Here is an 18,840-nt window from a genome sequence, read left to right as displayed (position 1 = left end):
CCCAACTCTGTGGACCTCTCTGGTCTCAGGAGCACCTGGGGCAGGCAGGGAGGGAGCAGGGCTCAGTCAATGTCAACCCTTCAGGGTTCCCACTGTCCTTGGTTGGCTCCAAGGAGCTGCAGCAGTCACCATCTGTGTGTCTGTGGGAGACTGACCCCTAGGTGCCCCTAGACACCCATCTATTGAGGTGCCTGAGAGTCTTATGCAAGAAGGCCTGTGGCTCTGGGGCACAGGCAAGAGAGTAGAACTTGCCCCCACAGTTCAGCCGGACCTGGCCAACCTCAGCATCCATATCCCTGAAAGTGTGGTCCCAGCAGGCCTCAGTCCCTCCCCAGATATGCACAGCGACACCACAAATACCACAAGACAATATGTGGCAGGTGAACCATGTGAAGAGGCTCGGGAGGAGGATGCAGCTCAGACGTCACTGCTTAACCTGCAGCAGAGGAGGCAAAGTGGATCTGGGGGTTACAGGGCTGATGGAAACAAGACTGGCTTGCAGAACAGGGGAAGGCAGAATGAAGGGAAGGCAGAGTGGGGCAGTGTCACTACATCTGGGGGGCCCTATGCGGGGCTGAGAGGGTCCTCTCCATGGGCATCCAACTTCATGTGGTCTTAAACCATCTATAGGGACCAGTGTGTAGGGAATGTTGGGTTTGGGGGTCTCCTCCTTCTCTCTGAGTACCTACCACAAGTTCCCACAGCCCTTTCCAGCCTGACAGTGCCCCCCCCACTCCTTCCAGGCCACCCCCGCTCTAGGTGTCCTGGCTGCCCCAACCCCCGTGACTGCTGCTTTAACTCCTTGACTGAGACCTCAGTTCCTTGCTGCAGGATGAGGTTCTCAAGGGGTTGTCTTCACATCCTCTGCCAGGGGCAGCTGAGCCTTGGGGAGGAGGGAAAGTGGACTCCAGGGTTGGGGAGGGGGAGGAATCACTTGGCAAGTGTTCCTAGCAACCAAAGACCACGAGCAATGGTAACTATTATTCCCAGAATGGCCCCTGAGCTCTCAAGAGCTCCTTGTGGGAGTGAGCCTGGAATGAACCCAGCCTCAAAGGCCCAGACTCGAGCTACCATCAAAAATGAGCCTGTTGGCGCCCCAGGGCCATGAGGCAATCAGGAGGGTGGGAAGAAAACAAAGGAGAGAGACCTCTTGCCACATGTTTCCCTCTCAGAACCTCCCCTGCTTGGGAAGCAGCTGCCATGGCACCTTCTAGAGACTTCTCATACCTATTGAGCACTGAGGGTGAGGCAGAATAGGCTGAGGGAGTGTGCGAGGTGGCTGGAAAGATCCCAGTGGAGGCGTGCTGCAAATGACTGGCCCTGCGCCCACTTGCCTGGCTTCTGCATGGCATGGTCCCACCTTACTGTCCTCCTCAGCCTTGGTCTTCTCACAGGGACAGGCCAGAGGGCCCACCTAGCCTGGAGCCTGTGCAGTCACGCCCTGCCCATGGGCACCGGCTCTTAGTGATCACGGGCCGGTTGTCCTCAATTCCCTAACAAGCCTCTAACCCGGTCCCTGCGCTGTTTATCCTCAACCGCGCGAAGAAGTCATAAACTGTAGAGCCTGCCCAGGTATTTATTTTAGTTAGTAAAAATGCCTTGGACTTTGCCAAGAGCCATTTGACTTTAATTGGAAACTTTTGAGGCATTAAGAATTCGCCAAGGTTTAAGACGTGTCCGAAGGCCTCGCAATCATCGATCATGTGAGCGATGCTTTGGACCAGGTGGAACGAAGACAACCTTTTAGTAAATCTGCCTCCCCTAATGGACTCATTTATAATTCTCTGCAACGCTGGGCAGCGTTTCTCCCCCAGAACTCCATGAACGCCAGCCAGCGCGTTTAAAAGCAGCGAACATCTGGTGACTGTAAACCAGGAACCCAGAAAAAACAAAACACCATATAAACAAAAGGCAGCATGGGAGGGCTCATAGGACGCCCCTTTTGCGGTCAGGGCAGACCTTCCCCCCTACCCCCACAGTGTGCAGGAAGCTAGGGAGAGGCACCATCTGCAGTTCATCCGGGAGATGTCATATACCAGCAACTTTGTTTATGGAGGACTTATGGGTACCGTGCCTGGCCAGGAAGACACACTGACCACTCTGCATCACATGCTTGCACTGGCCTGCTCTCAGCCCCGCCCATCACAAGGCTCTTCCTGTGCCTGGAGTCCTGCCCTACCTTTCCACATTTGTAATAGTTAGCAATGACTGTGTAACAAATCACCCCAAAACATAGCAACTTAGAACAGCCAACACTCACTGTTTCTGTGAGTTGGAAAACAGGAGCAGCTTAGCTAGGGGACTGGGGATCGTGTGTGAGGCTGCTGTCAAGCTGTTGGCCTTGGTCTCAGACAAAGGCTGGACTGGGGTTGGAGAATCTGCTTCCAGGGTCACTCATGTGGCTACTGGCAGGAGCCTCAGCTCCTTGTATGTGGACCTTTCCACACGGCTGCTCGTGTGTCCTTGTACCTGGCAGCTGGTTGATCCAGAGCAGGTCATCCAGGACACAGTCTTTTTTTTGAGAAGGCCCAGTCTTTTATGGCCTGATTGTGGAGTGATATGCTGTCCCCTCTGCCATGCTTTGTAGAGTGCTGGTTGAATAGTGTCGCTCAAAATTCATGAGTACCTCAACCTCAGAATGGGAACTTGTTTGGAAATAAGATCTTTGCAGATGTAATTAGTTAAGATGAGGTCATTCTGGGTTAGATTGGATCCTAAATCCAATGTCTGGTGTCCTAATGAGAAGCCTATGTGATGATGGAGGCAGAGAGAAGAGCAATACGCCGTAAGCTGAGGATTGCGTGGTTTTTGGCAGCCTCCAGAAGCAGGGCGACAGCCCAGAGAGATTCTCCCGCAAAGCCCCCAGAAGGCATCCACCCCACTGACAACTTGTTTCCAGACTTCTGGCCTCCAGTACCGAACAGTGGGAGAATAATTCCCATTGCTTTAGGCCTCCACCCCACCCCCCATAAGACAGTCCCAGGAGACTAATACCTGTGGGTCACACACAGCCTTGGTTCATGGAGAGGGACCACAGGACCTATAGGCCAGCAGAGCATAAAATTTCAGGAATAGAAAGCAACAATGTTGCTTATGGGTCATAGCAGTAATAATGAGTAGTGTCACTCTCCCATTTCTGTCCCTTGATTCCTGGACCTGTTAGTCCTCACTTTGGGAGTCCTATAGTGGGAGCTGATTCAGAGCACATACAGGCTCCCCGAGAGCCATGACAGAACACCACAAGGCAGCTGGTACTGTCAGGTGGAATGTCAAAAGGCCATCCACTGTTCTACTAAACCAGCTGCTTCAGGGTGGTGGGAATTCCATGCACAGTGGCCCATTGACTCACTTCTTTTGATGTAAAGTGAGTTCTGAGATCAGAAGAAATGCTTTATGGAATTCCACGATGGTGGATAAAAATTTCTGTAAGTTCACGGATGGTAGTGGCTCAGCAGCTTGTACAGTAGACTGACCTATTGCAGAGATTTCTCTTGTCCTGGGTCCCCTCCAAACCAGCAGCTCTTCAGGTCACTCAGTAAATGGGCTGGAATTGCATATGTATGACTACATTGCCTCCAAATTCCTAAGGTCTCTCCCCCCCCCAGCATTGTGCTTCTGTATTTTTTTTTTTCAGGGAGTTTTGAATGTAATAATATCTTTCACCTCAGAAGGGATATCTTAGCATACTCCTAGAAATTTCACTGAGGTAGATGGTTCCTGAATTTTGGTCAAATTCTTTTCTCACCCTGTGACACATAAAAGGTCTTACTAGTAAGTCTAGGACAGTTGCTACTTCTCACACACTAGGTTCAATCAGTGAAATGTCATCAAGCTAATGGAACAGTGTGATATCTTCCTGCAACTTTAATTGTGACCTCAGGCCTCATAGGATAGTCAGGGCCTTGCCTGCTGGAAGTAAGTTGCATCCCTGGGCACCTGCCTGAACCTCCCTAGGCTGCAGGGGCACCTAAGAAATGATTCTGCAGGTTAGGGATTTGGAAGTTCCCGTACAGCCCTCCTTCCAGCCTTTGACCATGACCTTCTCAGATGGCACAGGGCTTTCCAACTTTCCCTTCTCAGAATTCTGGCCTCCTTTTCTGTGCCCATCTGGTAACTGGCTCAGGAGACTTCAGGTTAGTCGCCTCCCTTGCCTTTCAGTTCTTAGTGCAGAGCTGGGACACTGTCAGACTCAGTTAGAACCCAGTTCCCAAGGCAGGAGCGATCAACCTACCTCCACCCATGAGCAAGCTGGTAGGACTGCCTGACCCTGCTGGAGCTGAATGTATCTGGTCAGTGGGAGGATGGGGCAGGGGCAGCTGTTTCTGTGTTCCCCTGTCTCCTGTCTTTCTGTGGAGGCCCACACCTCTGCATGTATTCCTCTCTCCTGGTCAGACAGTTGAAGTAGAACGGCCCCTGGGGTAGGATCCTAGCCTATCATACCAGGGGGTTCCTCTGGCCCACATTGAATTCAGAGAAGGGGAATTGTGACTGGACTGTGTTTAGAACAGTGAACAAAAAGCACCACAAAGCTGTAGGCTGTTTGTAAGAACTTCACTTCCAATTTGACAACAAAGGCAAGTTGATTGGAAAATGATTTGAAAAGATACTATGCAAATTTTAACCTTTAAACAGTGGAGGACTTATATAAATATCAGATAGAGTAACCCTCAGAGTAAAGAAAATTACAAGAGACATTATATGTTATCTTGAAAATTATAAGAGACAAAGAGAGACATTATAGATTAAGAAAAATATCAGTCCACCAGGAAGACATGTATGTTCTAACCAAACCATAGACCCTCAAAATGCAAGAAACCAACACTGGTACAGCTGAAAGAAGAAATAGACAAATCTATAATTGTATTTGGAGACCACAATACTCCCATCTCAGCAAGTGATAGAACCACCAAAGAGAAAATCAGCCACAAGACAGAAGAACTGAACCACACAGCCAGCCAACAGAATCTAATTTATAGAACACCCAACAAACCCTGCAGTTGTTTCTCCTGTGCTTTGGAGTCATTCTGTAGTCATAAGCATGCAGGTGGGGACCCTCTCAATAGGTCACCTCCTTCCCCCCTAAGTTTGCTTGGTCACTGGGAGGGAAATTTATAGCACTTAAATGCTGACATTAGAAAGGAAGAAGGATCTCAAATGAATAATCTAACTTTCCACCTCAAGATATTAAAGAAGAGAAAAACAAGTAAGAGAAGAGAAATAAAATGTAGGAAGGAAAGAGCAAAGAGCAGAAATTAATGAAATCAAAAATATTAAAAAATTTAAGAAAATCAATAAAACAAAAAACTGGTTCTTCAAAAGAATCAGTAAATTTGACACATCTATAGTAGGACTGACAGAAATAACGAGAGAGAAGACTCAAGCCACCAATATCCAGAATGAAGTTGGGGACATCAATACTGACTTTGCAGCCACCAGAAGACAAATAAAAACACTATGGACAACTTCATGCTCACAAGCTCAGCAATTTAGAAGAAATGAACTAATTCCTCAAATACCACATGAAAACTCAACCAAGATTAAATAGGTAATAACAACAGTCTTATAATGATTGAAGACATTGAATTTGTAAGTAGAAAGCCTCCAATTCAGAAATCTCCAGGCCCACATGGTTTCACAGGAGAATGCTACCACTTAAAGAAGTAACCCAGTGCTACATGCTCTCGTCTACAAAATAGAATTATTTTATGACACCTTTAACAAGTGAGTGGCTAAACAACTGCAGTGTAGGTGGTGTACCATGGATAAGCTCAGCAATAAAAAGATTGAATTACTGATACACAACAACTTGCTTGGGTGAATCTCCAGGGAGTTATGCTGATTGGAAAAAACGAAAGCCACTTTCAAAGGGTAGTATACTGTATGATTACATTTATGCAATATTTTTGAAATGGTAAAATTATAGAAATAAAGAACAAATCACTCGTCACTAGGGCTTAAGGAGTAGATTGGGGTGGGAGGTGGGTGTGGTTACAGATGGGCAGCAGGAGGGACCCTCGTGGAGATGGATCATCTGTGGCTTACTGGAGATGGATCCATGAACCCACACATGATAAAGTTGCACAGAACCACACACACACACACACACACACGAGTACAGATAAAATTAGGGAGATCTGATAACACTGGCAGATTGTTTTAATGTCTTATCCTGATGATGATATTGTACATAAGTTTGCTAGATATTGCAATTGGGAGAAATGAGCAAGGGGTACATGAGCTCTTTCTGTTCTTACAATTGCATGTGAAGTGGGTGAACTCAGGGCTTCAGACCCAGTTCACACTCTGCACTGAATACCTGATACATATCATCTCATACATCTGTCCTGAACCCCCTTTTCTTGCAACCATAGACTGGGATTTCTGTAAACCAAACAAAGAATCTCATACTGTGAGAGGCTGAATTACAAAACAAATTGAATACCCAAATTTGCATGGTGATGCTATTATAGTGAGGGTGTTGATTAGAAAGAATGGAATCTTAAACATTGGAAGGAGGTCACATGAAAAGATTCCAGTGAATCTGACGACGTGAAACCCCTAAATTCTGCTGAGTGAACTTCGCCAGAAGAAGAAGTTATGACACCTTTATGAAAGGTGTTTGAGAAGTTAACTTAGCCTCGTTTGAGAAGTTAACTCTCTTTCACCTGAAGGCCATATAATGTCTCTCTTCCTATATATGGCCTTGCAAGACACTGCTAATTCCCCTCATGGCCTTTTCTTCTAGGTGCATGACTGGATTCAAGTCCTGGCAGGCCCAACAGGTGAGGCAAAAAGTGTGATCCATGGGGAGGTGTGCTGTACTCCAAAAATGACTAGATTTTTCCAATTTATGCCAACAGAGATCGCAGGCATGTGTGGTAGTGAGTATTAAGGGTGTGTGGAGTCAGAGTGGAAGAATCATAAAGTTTGCTGAGGAAGACATGGGCCCCCCTAAACAGAGATTCTGGATTTAATGTTGCAACTCAGGGATAGAGAAGGGTTTTAACAGCACATCTGGGCAGAAATAATGACCAAAAAGTGACTGACAGCAAATGAGCCTTCAGCTTCCAACAGGCCAGAAATGCCTTTTTTACTCTCTAGGGAGGAATCCCAAGGCTGAGGGAGTTGAGGATGTTGGTATGAATTTGTCACTTGTGCTCTGTTTACTGTCCTAAGAGGGAGGGCACAACTTTCACCAGAAATAAATTTATGGGAGAGCCTCAGCATCCTCTATGGTCACTCTGCTCTGTTTACTGTCCTAAGAGGGAGGGCACAACTTTCACCAGAAATAAATTTATGGGAGAGCCTCAGCATCCTCTATGGTCACTCTTTTCTGAAGCTTAGAAATCACAGTGGGAGCTGCTATGACTCAATTGGGAAACCTTGATGCAGTAGGGATTAGATCATGGGTGACCGGGGCTAAGTGGCTGCACTTAATCACCAAAGCCAGGCTGACATCACACCAAGGCATTACGGGCAGTGGGGCTAAAATAGCCAAGAGAACAATGTGACTTGTAGACATATAGAGTTGACTGTTGATAACTCTTTTCCTAGAACTGAAATAGATGGGGATCTATTAAATACTTACATGATTTGTGTAAGCAGAAAAGTTCTTGGTTGAGTGAACAGAAATCTAGCCTGAATCATTAAAATAGTTACAGTCTGCAGTCAGAGTCCATACCTGAGCCAGTTTATAGAACCCTTCAATGGAGGGGAGGTCAGGTCCCCTTGAGAAAGAACCAAGTCACTATGAAAACTTTACTCTGCTAATCTTTCTACTGATCATTTCAAAAGGGACCTATGGTGACTGTACATTAGGAAAAGGAAAATAATCAGACTTTGGGGGAAATTATGGACACTAGTTCCAGACTGATGGAGACCTAAGCAACACTGTGACCCCAGAGAAAGGAGGGATTTATGGAGATCAGGTGGCCCATGGGGTCTCGTCTCAGGTCTGTCTCACAGCAGGGCTTCTGAACCCATCCTGGGTTGTTCTTTAGTTCCAGAATGCATAGTTAGATAGATCTATTCAGCAGCCAGAAGAATTCCAACACAGGTTCCTTGACCTGCAGAGTGGGGACTGGCAGCGGGCAAGGACACTGAAACTGCCTCCACCTACGAAATAGAGATTAGTGTCACCGTCAAGGTTTTGATGAAAGCAGAGAGTGCTGGTTCCCACCACATCCCCATTCAACTCTTCTATCTTGCCTATGTAGATGACAGGAGGATCTTGGAAAATAACAGTGGATTTTCATAAGCTTAACCAGGAAGCCCAGATCTGAGCTCTCTTGCATCTAACACTCCAACCAGAACCATGTTGCCACAAAACAAGAAAATCACAAGAAGAAATCAGGCAAGTTGCGGAGCTCCTTCTAAACCATACCTTATGGAACATGAAGCTCTCCTTTAGGAGAGAGAAACTCTGGCTTAGCCAGGGGTAGAGGCTACATTTGGAAACACTGAGGGCTGTATCAATCTTCTTAATCATGTGTGGACATCAAATCACTGGGACTTTTAGGGACAAGCATACAAACAAAAGATAGGGTACTACCCAAGCCCTATTGAATCAGAACATTGGTGTGAGCCCTACCACAATAAGATAGGCAATAGGTAGTTAGGCGGTAGGTAGATGAAACAGACAGATGTTACATAGATAGATAGATGGATAGATAGATAGATAGATAGATTGATTGATTGATAGATCCCTCACTAATACATAAAACTGAAATTCATAAAATTAACTAGAGGAGTTCAGCAGTACATTTGAGCAGGTAGAATTAAAAATCAAGGAATTTGAAGATAGGACTATTAAGTAGGAAGAGTAGAAAGAGAAAACAATAACAAAGGTGAGCAGACCCTGAGGACCTTGGGGATACCATCAAGTCAATCAACATATACATTGTGGGAATTCCAAGCAGGGAACTTTTAAAGGCATCCATCCAAAACACATAATAATGAAGGTGACCAAAGTTAAAAACAAAGAGAAAATCTTGAAAGCAGCAAGAGAGAAGCAACTTGTCTCTTACAAGAGATCCTCAATAAAGGTATCCACTTCTGGGCCTCTCCTGGTGGCGCAGCAGTTGAGCACTGGGCTGTGAAGCTGCCTGCAGCCTTTGCAGCGCCGGTTCAATTTCCGGCCACCAGCGAGAGTCCCACATAGCGCAACAGATCTCTTCTGCCGCGCCTGCTGCTCCCCTCAGCAGTGTATTTCGTCAGTCTGCCTGTTCTGTTCCCTGCTCTGGCTCTAGTGAATTCTCTCACGCTCCCATGCTTCTGACTGTATCCAGTGCTTGTATAAATAAATAAATAAATCTTAAAAAAAAAAAAAAGGTATCCACTGGTTTTTCCTCAAAAATTTTGGAGGAAATTGTGTATTTAAAATGCAGAATGAAAAAAATTTTGAACTGAATTTTATTCAGCAAAATTGTCTTCCCAAATGAGGGTGAAATTAAGACAGTCCCAGGTAAATAAAAGGTGAGGGAGTTTGTTACCTCTGGACCAGTCCTGGAAGAAATGTTAAAAGGAGTTACTCAGGTTGAAATGAAAAGATGCTAAATAATGCAAAGTTGTGTAAAGAAATAGATATCCAGAAAGGGGAACTATATGAGGATATATACATGGCAGTTATTTTTATTTTAATTTGCAATTCCACTTTTTATTTTCCAGAGGATTTAAGAGACAAACTCATACAAATTATGAATTTATGCTCTTGGGCACACATGCGTGAAGATGTAGTTTGTGGCATCAATGACATGAAAAGGGCAGCAAAGCAGTGTAGCAGCACAGATGTGTACATTACGGAAGTTAAATTGGTATCAATTCAAATTATATTGTTTTAACTTAAGATGTGAAGTGTAAGCCCCGTGGTAACCACAAAGAAAATATTTATAGAATACACACAAAAGGCAACAAGGAGGAAATCAAAATATTTTGCCTGAAAAATATCAACTAGACCTAAAGAAGGCAGCAACAAGCGCAAGAGAGGGAAAAGGTTATAAAAGTATAGAAAACAAAGAGCAAAATGGCAACAGTACTTCATCGTTAATTGCTTTAGATGCAAACGGTTAACACTCTCTGATCAAAAGGTAGGTAGGGCCGGCCTCCTTGGTGGCACAAGGGGTTAAGCACCGCACTACAAAGTAATCTGCAGCCTCTGCAGCATGAGTTCAATCCCCAGCTGGCCAAGGAGCAACCCATATGGTGCAGTAGACCTCTCCTGTCTTGCCTGCTGCTCCCCTCAGCAGTGTATTTCAGTCGATCTGCCTGTTCTGTTCCCCACTCTATCTCTGGTGAATCCTCTCACCCCCTGCATCTCTGGCCTGTACCCCAGCTCTTGTATGCATAAATAAATGAATGTTTAAAAAAAAAAAGGTAGGTAGAATGAAAGAAGAAAAATGATCGATCCAGTGATATACAAACAGTCCCTAACTTAGGATGGTTTAATGTAGGATTTTTCAACTTTCTGATGGTGTGAAAATGATAAACATTCAGTAGAAAAAGTACTTTCAATTTTTGAATTGCATTCTTTCCCCAGCTGTCAATATGTGACACAAGATTCTCTCGTGAAGCAGGTGGCAGGAATAAACCACAGCTCCCCATCAACCTCACTATCACAAGGGTGAACAAGCAACGCTCTACAGTGTGCTCTGTGGCCAATATTTTTGATTTATGATATTTTCAACTTGTAATGGGTTTATCAGGTCATCCATCATAAGTCAAGGAAGATCTGTAATATCTACAAGAGACTCATTTTAGATTTAAAGACACAAATAGACCAAAAATGATAGAACGGAAAGATATTCCATGCAAATAATAACCAAAAGAGAGCTGAGAGAGCTACACTAATTCACACAAATGTACCTTAAGTCAAATATTTACTGTTGGGGTCTCTGAGCAGCACTACGGTGGTCATCAAAAACAGGTGCCTTATGAAAGGTGGAAGAAGGGAGGCAAGAAGAAGGTGCCCATTTTCTAAGAAAGATTGATATGATGTGAAAGCACCAGCCATGTTCAATATAAGAATATTGAAAAAACACTAGTTATGAGAACTCAAGGAACCAAAATCATATCTGATGATCTCAAGGGTCATGTTTTTGAAGTGAGCCTTGCTAATTGGCAGAATGATGAAGTTGCATTTAGAAAATTCAAGCATATTACTGAGGATGTTCGGGGTAAAAACTGCCTGACTAACTTTCATGGCCTGGATCTTTCTCGAGATGAAATGTGCTCCATGGTAAAAAACCAGCAGACCATGATTGAAGTTCATGTTGATGCCAAGACTACTGATGCTTATTTGCTTCTTCTGTTCTGTCTTGTTTTTACTATAAAACACAACAGATTCAGAAGACCTCTTATGCTGAGTACCAACAGGTCCGCCAAATCTGAGAAAAATGGTGGGAATCATGACCTGAGAAGTGCACACAAATGACTTGAAAGAGGTCAGTAAAATGATTCTAGACAGGGCCTCCCCGGTGGTGCAGCAGTTGAGCATTGGGCTGTGAAGCTGCCCGCAGCCGCTGCAGCACTGGTTCGATCCCCGGCTGCTGGCGAGTATCCCATATGGTGTGCAGACCTCTCCTGCCACGCCTACCGCTCCCCTCAGCAGTGTATTTCCTCAGTCTGCCTGTTCTGCTCCCCGCTCTGGCTCTGGTGAATCCTCTCACCCTCCCGTGCTTCTGACTGTACCCAGTGCTTGTATAAATAAATAACTAAATCTTTAAAAAAAAGAGTTAAAAAAAAAATTGATTCTTGACAGCATTGGGAAAGATAAAGGGCAGGCACACCAATCTAAATATGCTGAAGAAGCCCAGTTTTGAATTGAGAAAACTCATGGAGCTTCATAGTGAAGGCAGTAGTTCCAGGAAAGCTATTGGTGATGACACTGGTGCTGAAGTTGAACAAACTGCTGGATATGAGCCACTATTTCAAGAATCTGTTTAAAATTCAGACTTTCAATGGTGACAAATAAAAAGTCATATTTATGGGGGGGAAAATTGTTACAAGACACAAATGACACTATGTATTGATAAAAGGGTAACTTCATCAAGAATAGATAACAATTAAAATTATATATCCATCAAATAGCTTATTTCTAAGATGTATTAAGCAAACATAGACAGAAGTAGAGGGGAAAATAGGCAGTTTCACAATAAAAACACAGCTTTCAATAATAACCAGGCAGAAGATCAATAAGGAAATAGAGGACTTGAATGTCACCAAGGCTAATAGACATATACAGAGCACTCCGCTCGACAACCGCAGAATGTACATTCTTCACAAGTACATATACAATATTCTCCAGGTTAAAGCTCATGTTAGGTCACAAATCAAGACTTAATGCATTTCAAAAGACCAAAATTATACAAAGGATCTTTTCTGATCGAGGAATGAAGCTGGAAAGACAGAAGGAACAAAAGGAAACTGGAAAGTTCACAAGTATGTGAAAATTAAACTACACACTCCTAAACAAGCAATGAATCAAAAAAAAAAAAAGTGAAAATTCCTTGAGATGAATAAAAACAAATGTACAACATAACAAGCAGGACAGTGAATAGCAGTAAACACATTTTAAAAATGATCTCAAATTAATAACCTAACTTTATTCCTTAAGAACTAGAAAAGATATACAGGGCCTCCCCTGGTGGCGCAGCGTTTGAGCACTGGGCTGCGAGGCTGCCTGCAGCCTCTGCAGCGCCGGACCCGGGCGCCAGCGAGGGTCCCACAAAAAAAAAAAAGAAAAGAAAAGATGTACAAATTAAAGCTAGCAGAAGGAAAGAAATAAAAATTAAGGTAGAAATAAGTAGAAAACATAGAAGCAACAGAGAAAACCAAAACAATTGACAGGATTGACAAACCTATAGTTATACTGAAAAAGAAAATAAGAATAAAAATGCTAATTGAAAATTTAGAAATGAAAATGAGGATAAGATGACTTTTATAGAAATAAAAAGGATTATAAAGGAATATTATGAACAATAATACACTTGAAATAATTGAAAGAATTATCGAGAAGAAATGGGAAAATTCCTAAAAACAAGGTATCAAAACCAAAACATAATAAGTAGAAAATATGGATAGAACTGTAGCTAGAAAAGAGACTGAATCAGTAATTTAAGATATTGCATAGAGGAAATGCCTAAAATACCTGATAAAAATCAAACAAACATATAGAAAGGAAATAATATGAATCCCTCTCCAACTATTCCAAAAACTTAAGAAGTGGAAATACTTCCCCACTCAATTATGAGGCCAGTATTATCTTAATGCCAATGCCAGATAAAGATATTATAAGAAAACTACTGACCAATGACCCTTATGAATGTTTATGCAAAAATCCTCAAGAAAATACTGTATTGATTAGCATATTAAAATAAATCTGTTAAATAAAATGATTACTATGACCAAGTGGGTTTTATCTCAGTAAGGCAAGTGTGGTTCAACAAATGAAAATTAATCAATGAAATATGACATTTTAATACAATGAAGTATAAAACCAATGATCCTCTCAATAGATGCAGGGAAATTCAACACTCTTTCATGATTTAAAACACTCAGTAAGTTGGGAATAGATGGATCTCCCTTAACATGATAAATGCTAACTTCATACTCAATGGTGAAAGATTGAAAACTTTTCTTCCAAGATCAGGAACATTTCAAGGATGCCCAGTCTCCTCACTTCTTTTTTTTAAAGATTTATTTATTTATGCATACAAGAACTGGGGCACGGGCCAGAGGTGAGAGGGGGTGAGAGAATTCACCAGAGACAGAGTGGGGAACAGAACAGGCAGATCGACTGAAATACACTGCTGAGGGGAGCAGCGGGCTACTCAGGAGTGGTCTCCTGCACCATGTGGGATGCTCCCTGGCTGGCCAGGGATAGAATTTGTGCTGCAGTGGCTGTGGATATCTTCATAGGCTGCGTCTTAACCCCTTGTGTCACCAGGGAGGCCCTAGTCTCCTCACTTATTCAACACAGTCCTGGGAATGCTAACCAGACAGAGGAACTAGGCAGAAAAAATAAGTAAAGATATCCAAACTGAAAGGAGGAAGTAAAGTTCTCTCTGTTTAAAGATGACATGATCTTATATGTAGAAAGTATTAAAGAATCTACATACAGTAAAAGTTATCATAGCTAATAAATGAATCAGAAAAGTTATAGGACACCAAATCAACATGCCAAAATCAATCACATTTCTATATACCAACAATGACAAAGAAATTAAGAAAACTATTCCAAGACTTCTGGCAAGATGACAGAATTGTAAAGACATTGAGCCCATGTCCTCCCAATATATGCAACAACACATATAAGAGCAATTGTCCATGAAAAAGATTAGATAATCAACATTTCCACAAGGGTAAAATCACAGAAAATATGGGAGAGGATAGGAAAAGTCAAAACATAACTTCACCTGGAGTGCCATCAGGGAACTGTGACCCAAAAGAGGGAGGGGTGGTAGGGATATAGAGCCTCTTTCTGGGGGCTGAAGGACTCCTTCCAACATCAGGGATCCTGTGCTGGAGAGCATACAACCAGGTGTGGAAAACAAGGGGCTTTCCTCTGGAGAACGTAGGTTAGAGTGCTGGAGCAGCAGATAGATGAACCATACACAGATTTAATGGATGGATGTGTATTTGGAAAATCTGAAGCTCCAGTGGGAGAATAAAAGGAAGGGCTAGTCACCCAGAGAACAGAGACACTGTTGGAAGCATTTATCAGGCCCTCTTCTGATTGAGAGGTGCCATCAAGGGCAGATGTCAGAGTGGTAGAAATCAACCAGGGAGCCAGGGTTAAATGGTGAAATATCCCATTCCTCTGCCATCAGAAGCTCCTAAGGCCATCAGACCTCATGATGAACCAGGGTAGTGCTCCTGCAAGATAGTAACTGGTATCAGAATACATAAAGCAATCACTAATAGAACTAAATAGAGGGCTAAAAAAAGAACTAAAGAGAGACAATGATAGCAACATAATAATCATAGAGAACTTTAACATCCCACTTAAAACTAGGAACTGGTCAATAAGACAGAATAAATAAGCAAACAGTAGCCAAAATGATAAACTAGACCAGATGGACTTAATAGACATTTACAGAACATTCCATCCCAAAACAGCAGGATCTACATTTTTCTCAAGTGCACATAGCACATTCTCAAAGATAAACCATATGTTGGGACATAAAACAACTCTCAATAAATTTATGAAGATTGAAATCATGCCAAGTATCTTCTCTGATGACAATGCTTTAAATTAGTAATCAATTTCCACAGAAAGAAAATTGAAAAAATTCCAAACATGTGAAGACTAAACAACATATTTCTGAATAGTCAATGAGTCAACAAGGAGATTAAAGAAATAAAGTACTTAGAGATAAACAAAATTGAAGACATGAGGTATCAGAAACTATGGGGTGCAGCAGAAGCAGTACTAAATGGTTAATAGCAAGATGGAACTAAATCAAGAGAAAAGAAAAATCTCAAATAATTTAAATTTATACCTAAAGCAGCTTGAAAAAAGAACAGATGAAACAAAAAGTCAGTTGAAGAAATGAAATAATAAAACCACAGTGGAAATAAGTGCAATAGAAACCAAAAATATAACACAAAGAATAAATGAAACCAACAGCTGGTTCTTTGAAAAGATAAATAAATAAAATCAATAAGAATGCAGTAAAAGTTATCTTAAGGGGGAAGATAATGGCAATACAGGCATATTTAGAGACAAGAAAAATCCCAAATAAGCAATTTAACATTACATCCAAAGCAACTTGAAAAAGAGGAAAAAACTGAGCCCAAAATTAGTAGGAGGAAGAAAATAATAAAAATAAAAGTGGAAATAAGTGAAATAGAATTCAAATGGCCATATAAGCGATCAAGAACTAAGCACTGGTTCTTAAAGAAAATAAAATGGATAGCCCTCTAGCTAGGTTAACAAAAAACAGAAGAGAGAAGGCATTAATAAATAATTAGAAATTAAAGTGGAGAAATTACCAAAGAGGGCACAGAAATACAGAAGATTACAAGAGATTACTGTGAACAACTACATGCCATCAACTTTGATAATCTTGAAAAAAATGAACAAATTTGTAGAACAATTTGCTAAGACCAAACCAAGAAGAACAGAAGAGTTGAATAAATCAATCACAAGCCTGGAAATTAAAACAGTATTAAAAAATCTTCTTCCAAAACAAAAGCCCAGACTCAGAGGGCTTTACTAACAAATTCCACAGAACCTTGCACAAAGAAATTATACTGCTCTTGCTCAAATTATTTCTAAAACTCAAGAAGAGGGAATGCTCCCTAATACATTTTGTGACACCAAACACCACCCTAAAGCCAAAACCAGACAAAGACAGTACAAGATAAGAAAATTACAGACCAATATCCCTGATGAATATTGATATGAAAATCTTGAACAAAATACTAGCAAATCAAATTCAACAGTTACAAGATTTATACATCATGATCAAATTTTATGATAAAACTCTAAACAAGATGGGAATAGAAGGAACCTGTCTCCACATAATAAGGGCCATTCATTACAAACCAATAGCAATATAATACTTAAGACCTTTCCCTTTAAAATCAGGATGAAGGCAAAGATGACTATTGTCATCATTTCTGTTTAATTTAATATTAGAAGTTTTAGCTTGAGCAATAAGACAGCAACAGGAAATAAAAGGACTTCGAGTCAGAAAAGAAGTGAAACTATCCCTATATGCAGAAAATATCATGTTATATAGCGAAAGCCCTACAGACTTCACCAAAATGTTAAGCAATAAATGAGTACAGCAAAGAGGCAGGTTTCAAAATCAACATATAAAAATCTGTTGTATTTTATATAAAAACAACAAGAAGGTAGGGATTAAGAAAATAATTCCATTCACACTCACTTCAAAAAGAATAAGATGCTTAGGAATTAACTTACCCAATGAGATAAAGAGCTTAGATAAAGAAAACTACAAAACTACTGAATGACAGAGATCATGACATAAGAGATAGAAAGACAGTCCATGCTCACAAATGAAGACAATCAACCTGGTCCAAATGATTGTTCTACCAAAAGCAATATATGTATTTAATACAGCCCTGTTAAAAGGCCAGTGACATTCTTCAAGGAAATAGAACAACAAATACTAAAATTTATTTTATATTCTATCAAACCTTTAAAGGCCTTGACGAGCTCAAGCAATGCTGAGAACATAGGGGGAAAATGGAGATCTCACATTACCAGACTTTAAACTATAAAGCAACAGTAATTAAAACAATATGGTATTGACATAAAAATAGACACACGGCTCAATGGAATAGAATCAAAGGTCCAGAAATAAACCCATGATCCAGAAATAAAACCATGTATTCATTAACACTTTGTTTATGGCAAAGCAGCCACAACCAAACAATGGAGAAAGGAGAGTCTCTTTAACAAGTGGTGCTGGGAACCTTGGAAAAGCACCTGTTAAAAAACAAAGTTGAATCACTCTCTACTCCATGTACAAAGTCAATTCAAAATGGTTTAAAGACTTAGATATAAGACCTGAGATAATAAGATATACAGAAGAAAACACTAGCAATATGTCTCATGATACTGATAATAAAGATGATATTGAAGACTCCACCTATATGGGAAATAAAAGTAAAAATAAGCATTGGGATTACCACTAGTCAAAAGTTTTTACTTTTAATGAATGAAAGTAGATTTAAAAGACATCCTACAGAATGGGAGAAAATATTCTCACATTACACAACCAACAAGGGGCTAATATCCAAGACATGTCAAAATTGTATTCAATTCAGCAATAAAAAACCAAACAAACCAATTGACATCTAGGAAGCAGATATAAACAGACAATTCAGCAGAGGCCAATAGATCGATGGGAAACTGTTCATCGTCGCTTCTAATAGGGAGATGCAGGTTGAAACCACAGTGAGGTATCATTTGACATCCGTGGGACTGGCACATATTAAAAACACATCAACAACAAGCGCTATAGAGGATGCAGAGCAACAGGAACATACACTTCTAGTGGGAATGTAAGCTGGTGCAGTCGATTTGGGGACTGATCTGTATTTACCTTAAAAACTAAAAACAGAGATGCCTTAGGACCCAGCAATGCCACTTGGGAGCATCTAGCCAAAGAACCTGAAGCCATCAACTCAAAAAATAACATGCTCTACAATTTTTATCACAGCATATTTACAATAGCTGCAGAATCGAGCAGCGAGTCTCAGGGCCCTGATGTTCTGAGTGGGTTTGGGACTGAGGGCTGGAGCAGGGCCAGCCAGTGAGCCTTAAAGACAGAACAGACTATCAAAGTCTGGGGTTCTTTTTCAGGCTAGCTCCCACCTGTGTGTGGCCTAACTGGCTTCTCACCTGCCACTTCAAGGGCTCTTTGGGCTGCCTCCTATTCTGGGCTGGGGCTTTCTTGGCTAGCTCCCTGCCTGTGGCTGCTTCCTGGACCCTGGGCTCAGCTCCACAGAGCCTGTGGCAAGATCAGTGGCACCTGACTGCTTACTGTCCAATACACTTTCCTGCACTCTTTCTTTTCTCCCTTTTCTCACTCCCTGTGTAAATAAGCCTTTCTTGTTTCTCTCTGAGTGTCTGCATTTGTGTGGCTCCGCCCTACATTCTGAAGAGGATGGGTGAGAAACTACCAACTGGGCCATCCCCTTTTGCTCCATTTTACTCAGATATGGAATCAATCTAAGTGCCCACGGAGGGAGGACTGGTTAAGGTGTGTGTGAGGGGCAGCCTCCTATTGATCACACCATTCCTTGAGCTCAGGGGCTTGTTGGTCAACAAAGCCACCGTGAACAGACCACCCCACACCAGCCAGTGGT

General features: G+C 41.9%; 1 pseudogene across 1 annotated transcript; it reads left to right on the top strand.

The window, feature by feature from the left end:
* The first annotated feature begins 10,928 nt into the window (after positions 1–10,928).
* LOC311173848 (small ribosomal subunit protein eS1-like) lies at positions 10,929–11,501 on the top strand (annotated as a pseudogene). Its single transcript has one exon. The product of its transcript is annotated as a small ribosomal subunit protein eS1-like (transcript).
* The last annotated feature ends 7,339 nt before the right edge of the window (positions 11,502–18,840 follow it).

This window comes from Talpa europaea, assembly GCF_964194135.1.
Source record: "Talpa europaea genome assembly, chromosome: 7".
In the NCBI taxonomy this organism is placed as follows: domain Eukaryota; kingdom Metazoa; phylum Chordata; class Mammalia; order Eulipotyphla; family Talpidae; genus Talpa; species Talpa europaea.
This window is presented reverse-complemented; position numbering and strand designations above follow the sequence as displayed.